This window comes from Syngnathus scovelli, chromosome 22, assembly GCF_024217435.2.
Source record: "Syngnathus scovelli strain Florida chromosome 22, RoL_Ssco_1.2, whole genome shotgun sequence".
Lineage (NCBI taxonomy): Eukaryota > Metazoa > Chordata > Actinopteri > Syngnathiformes > Syngnathidae > Syngnathus > Syngnathus scovelli.
The window spans coordinates 1,945,718-1,951,924 of NC_090868.1; the positions used below are offsets into that span (position 1 = coordinate 1,945,718).

Here is a 6,207-nt window from a genome sequence, read left to right on the forward strand (position 1 = left end):
CTTTGCAAACCAACCTGAAAATGCTGGTGTACCTAATGGAGTGTCCGTGTGACATCACAGATCAAACAGCCAATCAGAAAATGGGGGTGAGGGCAGGTGGGGCACTTTTCACTTAAACCAGGGGTGTGGACCTCCGGTCCTCGAGGGGCCGCGTTCCAACATGTTTTCCAAGTGACCCTCGTTAAGCGCACCTGCGTGAAAAGTTTTAGCTCCTTTCACGTTCCGCAGGAGCTAAATGTTTTCACGCAGGTGCACTTAACGAGGGAATCACAGGGACACTCCATTAGGTACACCGCCGTTTTCAAGTGTACCTGATAACAGGCCACTTTATTAGGGAAATATGGTCAAAGGTCACATGCGTCAAGCTCTAGTCCTCGGGGCCGCGTTCCAACATGTTTTCCAAGTGACCCACGTCATTTTTACGTTCTGCAGGGGCTAAAAGTTTTCATCTGCTTTCGGATCTTCACGAGCCGCTTAGGGTGACTGAGGTCTCCTGATGGAGGTGTGGCAGCAAGTGCATCGATACTCTTGGAGGCTCCAGCTGGAGATGAAAGTGGGATACAGTCGTGCTTGCGTTCCTCTTCCTCCCCTTGACTACTCATGCCAAAGTAACTGTTGATGTGCTGGTCTAAAGTCTTGTAGGTCTCCCTGGGAACAAAAGTGGAGAGAACACGGGTTCATTCCCATCCCAGCAAAATACAGCGAGTTGTTGTTGCAATAAACGAGACATCAATAGGGGGCTCTGTCACATGTCTAAAGATCTTTGTAGTCATGACAGAAAAACTTGTTTGGACCTGTTTGAAAATCATTTATTTGATATGACTCAAGAATTGTCTCTGTGCAACGGTGTGGTGTTTCTGAACAACTGAATTGAAAATGATTCCACGGGAGCACTGCAACGGCCGCAGAATCTTTGCAAGAACAATTCATTTTAGGATGATCTATCAATACAAATATTTTCACTTGATTGAAGGCAATGGCGTTAACCACTCGACCAGAGCCTGCTCGGAAACGAAAGGAGATCTGGTCATATTGATAGGGTATCCAAACATGTTTGGTCTTAAAAGTTTCAACGGATAGTCCGAAGGAATCCTTTCCACAGTAGTCACCATGACAGGTGACTACCTGGTGGCGTTAGTGTGCCGAGCGCCGGTGGACGATCAGGAGAAGAAGATTTGAATTGACGGATGTGACGTCAGGTCTTTAGTTGAATTGAAGACAGGTGTGCTCAAGGGGAGTTATCATATGCGGGTGCCACCGAGCGCGTGGCGGGCGGTTTCTCGGGTAAGTTAGCATGCCAGCAAATGTTTGTCGTCTCCTGCCGTTTTTCACGACGGACGCCGTGTTTGTCTCAAATGCAGGCGCCACCGACCGCGCGGCATTTTCTCAGGTAAGGGAGCAAATGTTTGTCGTTTCTTGCCGTCGTTCACGGCGGACGCCATGTTAGTTTGTTGCAGGATTTTCACACGGCGACTGTCGGCGTCGAAGTTAACTGGACGCCGCAAGGAGAGTTTTCAAATAGGCCCCAAAATGCGTGGATTGTCGTACTCTCGTGACTCTGCAACGTCACGTCCACCGCGACGGTGGGTCTGGAGGTAAATTGTAGGGCGCAGGCAATTTAGCTCGCGAGCAAATGTTTGCCGTTTCTTACGATGCCGTTTATTGTTTCTTGCAGGATTTTCGCTGTCTAGGGAGGTTGGAGGTTTGGGCTCGGCACGCCACAATCGGCTTTGCGTCGCGTCGTTGCGCGTTTTGGTGTTATTTTTAAATGTCTTTCGCGTTTTTTGTTTTTTCAATGCTGGCCAGCATTTTTTTCATTTGTTTGTTGAATGTTACGTCATGTCCAAATCGGACCAAATCCATTCAAAGATGGCGCCCGCCCTCGTTCTGTTACGCAACAAACATTTGCGCGTGTTATTTTGTCCCGTTTTTGGACGCCGCCAACCTGGATCTTCTGCCCAATGTGAGGTGAGTTGATGGATGATAAAATTAAAATATGAATATCCTGAACAATTATCATAAATTAGTACAATATGATTATATTTTTTTCAACTGTAAAACTCTACTTAGTATGTATAAAATTAAAATAATTGTAATTCTGATAAATTATCATAACTTACTACAATATAATTATATACTTTTTCAAATGTAAAACTTTAAGTACGTATAATTGTTGCAAAAATATCATGCCATTGGCACTCTACTCAATGTATTTTTGTTGCAATAATTTTTTTGTCTTTTGTAGCACTAAAAAAGGCCGCCCAGCCAGCATTCTTCTATACAAAGCAAGCAGGAGGTTCTTGAGGAGCCATTTCAATGATGTTGAGGACACTGAGGAAGAGTAGTCCTAAATCGGGTGAAAACGTGTTTTTGTAAATTTTCAGCTTCCCAACACACAATTAATGGCTGTCTGTCCAGTTTTAGCTTCCCAGCACACAATTAATGGCTGTGTTTTTGCAGGCTGCAAGAGGAGCCGAATGGGAAAAGTACAATTCCATATCAAAAAGCACAATGCCATATCCAAAGGAGCAATGCCATATCCAAAGGAGCCGTGGCCTATCCAAAGGAGCCGTGGCCTATCCAAAGGAGCCGTGGCCTATCCAAAGGAGCCGTGGCCTATCCAAAGGAGCCGTGGCCTATCCAAAGGAGCCGTGGCCTATCCAAAGGAGCCGTGGCCTATCCAAAGGAGCCGTGGCCTATCCAAAGGAGCAATGCCATATCCATAGGAGCAATGCCATATCCAAAGGAACAATGCCATGTCAAGTCAAGAATCAAGCAGCGTGCTGCAAAAGTCAATGTGTGCGGATCATGTGCCCAGGAGGGGGCAGTGTGGTTGCCTTTGGTTATGGGTGCACGACGGAAAGGTTGCAGCTGTGGACAGTGTTTGGGGGTCTGATGGTTGGTCTTGCTTAAGATGTGCTGTGGTTGTGGCTTGTCTGCATCCAGCGTTGTCTTGCGCTTGGTTGCCATTGACGGCTCAGTTGGGGGAGGACGTGGTCACGTGGATGGACACAAAACTAAACTTTGACGTGGATCCAAATGTCCAATTTTGCCATATGACTTGTACCATTGTGTGTCTTTGTCTAACCTGCCACTGTCGTACATGCTGCTTTCTTTGTCCTTGCCCTCGTTGTAGGGCGGCGTTGGAGCGAGCCGGTCCCGAATGTCCAGTTTTGCAATTTGACTTGACATTTTGTCTTTTTCAAGCCTACCACTGTTGCACTTCATCTAACCCTAACCTACCACTGTGGTACTTGCGTTCTTTGTTCTCCCCTAGGTGTAGGGCAGCGTTGGAGCGAGACAGTAACATTTTGTCTTTTTCTAACCTACCACTGTCGTGCTTGATCGAAGCCTAACCTACCACTGTGTCCTATGTTCTCTAGGTGTTGAGGCGAGCCGGTCCACGAGGAAGACACAATAATGCGAGCAGCGCCCAACTCATTGCATGTTCTGCCATTTGCAGGCCGGACGCAAAAGTGGGGGGGAGCGCACGGCCTGACCCGACCCGGCGACGGGCACCAAGAGTAGTTAGCCACTGTGATCAAGTAAGCAAGTGATCGACAACTTGGGGTGCTCTTTGAGTTTCTAACATTAGTTTCTGTTTCTGCAGATGGCGACTGGGACGCGACATGATCTGATCAGAGGTGAACGGACCGCTGTGGCATCGCTCTGAAGTCGCAGAGTTTTGAGGGAGTCCTGCTTCCCTGGAGGCGTCGACCTGCGCAGCTTCAACGTGTGAAATGCATTTTTATTTTATTTTAATTCACACCAGCAGTGTCCAAATGTCTGGTTGAGGGCAGCATACTGAAACAAGTTCAGAATTCCTTGACACAAATTCATTAAATCAATCATGAAATTTTGCCATTCATATTTGTGCTACTGCTCCAAAGCGGTGTTGTGTTCATTCATGTGGTGTGTTGATAAAGTTGCCCCGAGGCTGCCATTTGGACACCAATGGTGACGTGTGTAGGTAGGGCTGCACGTGTATTGGAAAACTGCCATATGGTGGTCTAGGTTATTGACATGCACTTTAAGAAAGGAAAGATTTTCCTTTTTAATGTGGCAAATGCAACACGTTTTGTTGCCTAACTATTTGTATTGAGTTTAGAAGATGACAAGTCATTGATGCAAGATAAAGTTAACTGACCTAACTGATCTCATTGCGATCAAATAGTTCATCTCCATCCCAGATTTTTGTACAACTTTGCTCAATGCAGAGGTCTGGCCCAATACTGCCATATCACTGATTTTCCAATATGTTGTGCAACCCTGATTGAGTGCCAAACGCGCAGCGACGGTAACCGCAAGCGACCGCGCAGCGACAGTAACCGCAAGCGACCGCGCAGCGACGGCAAGCCCAAGCCACCGCGCAGCGACGGCAAGCGCAAGCGACCGCGCAAGCGACCGCGCAAGCGACGGCACGCGCAAGCGACGGCACGCGCAAGCGACGGCACGCGCAAGCGACGGCACGCGCAAGCGACGGCACGCGCAAGCGACGGCACGCGCAAGCGACGGCACGCGCAAGCGACGGCACGCGCAAGCGACGGCACGCGCAAGCGAGACTTTTGTGCTTGTGTCTTGCAAGGTGGAAGAGAAGCTGCACGAAACAAAAGGGCCGGCGGACGGAGGCCACCAGACCCTTGAGCAGGGTGCAAAGGAAGGAATCACCCAAAGAAAGCAGTCGCCAAGTGCTGAAGAGGAGCCTGATGCATGACTGGCCAAGGCTGGCCAGAGGCGGTGACATGGCAATCAAATATGCAGGGATAGTGTACACACTTGTTTTTAATTTGATTTCCTTATTTGTTTGCCTTTCAGGGGGCAGCGGATGGGGCGAGCGCCAGCCTGCGTCGAGAGGGACCGGGCTGCACCTACAAGACCAGGGAGGGGGCAGGTAATGAGTACGTCTACACAAGCGAACCGCATGCAACTGAGTGCCGTTTGTCTTTGTGCACTCGTGCGAGGCGGAAGAAGAGTCCACCACCGGCCGGGGCAGACCCGGACCTTGGCCTGTGACGAGCGGCCCACACGAGACTGACGGGTGCAGATGCGGCGAGGCCGGGAGGGCAAAGCGCCCAGCCGGCGTTTAAGGGGAGTATGACTTTGTTTTTTCTTTTGCGCTTTGCCTCCCTCCCTGTCTGTTTGAATAGGGTAACTAGCAGCACGCACGGGCAATTGGGTTGCTGTGACCCTCTAGATACAAATTGGCAAAGTAGAAACCCCCTCCCTCCCCCTCCCCTCTCTCTCTATCGCTCTCTTTCTCTAATGCGCCCGGCAGTACCTGCATGGCCTGGTGCACTCAGGTTGGAACGTGGCTATACCTTGCCCTTTGTGGAATAACAGGGTATAATGTCTGCCTGCCTGGGTCCCAGTGTCGTCGACGGTGTCGAGGACGAGGAGATTCTCCGTGACGCTCTCCGTGACGTCACGTTTTCCTTTTTTTCCCCCTCGGGGCAAAGCCAGCTCTACTCAGGGGGAACTGGCCGGTTGCGCTTAAGTGCGCACCAAAGCCTCTTCTCATCTCCCCTCGCTGTCTCCCTCCCTCCCTCCCTTTTTGTAAGGGGTTAAACATTTCATAACCCGGATCGCTCCAATGCAGGAGGGCCGTATGAGACATGCGCCAGCCCGTGCGTGCCACTAGTTACCTGATTCAAAGTTACCTTAGTCAAGGTCGCTAGTGGAAATTTTCCTCTTGCCAAAACCACCGCAATATGTCTGCCTTTCAGGATTGCTGAGGTAGCGGATGGGACGAGTGCCTGCACAGAGAGGGACCGGAGCGCAAGACCAGAGGGTAATAATAATAATAAACTTTATTTGTATAGCACCTTTCATACAAGAAATGCAGCTCAAAGCGCTTTACAACAATTAAGGAAATTATAAGCATTAAATGCTTCACATAGGAACAGACAGAAAAAGAACATGAACAGGTTAAAACAAAAACATGAATCTATGCATACACAATCAATAAAGTGAGCTTAAAATAGCAGCAAGCTTTAATAGATAGGTCATGAGTATGTCCACAGAAATGAACCGCATGCAACTGAATGCCGTTTTTCCTTTTGCAGTTGCGCGAGGCGGAGGATGAGTCCAAACGTCGAATACCGGCCGGGAGAGGAACCCGACCATCGGCAGACCTTCGCCCGTGATGAGCGGCCGACAGACGGACGGGTGCGGATGCGGCGAGGGCAAAGCGCCCAGCCAGCATTTAAG

General features: G+C 49.4%; 1 long non-coding RNA gene across 2 annotated transcripts; it reads left to right on the plus strand.

The window, feature by feature from the left end:
• Positions 1 to 806: 806 nt before the first annotated feature.
• LOC125992449 (uncharacterized) lies at positions 807 to 6,207 on the plus strand. 2 transcript variants are annotated; one of them, XR_011086184.1, is made up of 10 exons: positions 808 to 1,284; positions 1,362 to 1,390; positions 1,448 to 1,595; positions 1,676 to 1,968; positions 2,246 to 2,356; positions 2,461 to 3,545; positions 3,611 to 3,733; positions 4,586 to 4,891; positions 4,962 to 5,788; positions 6,063 to 6,207. It is a non-coding gene; the product is annotated as an uncharacterized lncRNA (long non-coding RNA). The 2 variants fall into 2 exon arrangements; XR_011086183.1 differs by having other exon boundaries at positions 807 to 1,284; positions 1,676 to 2,356.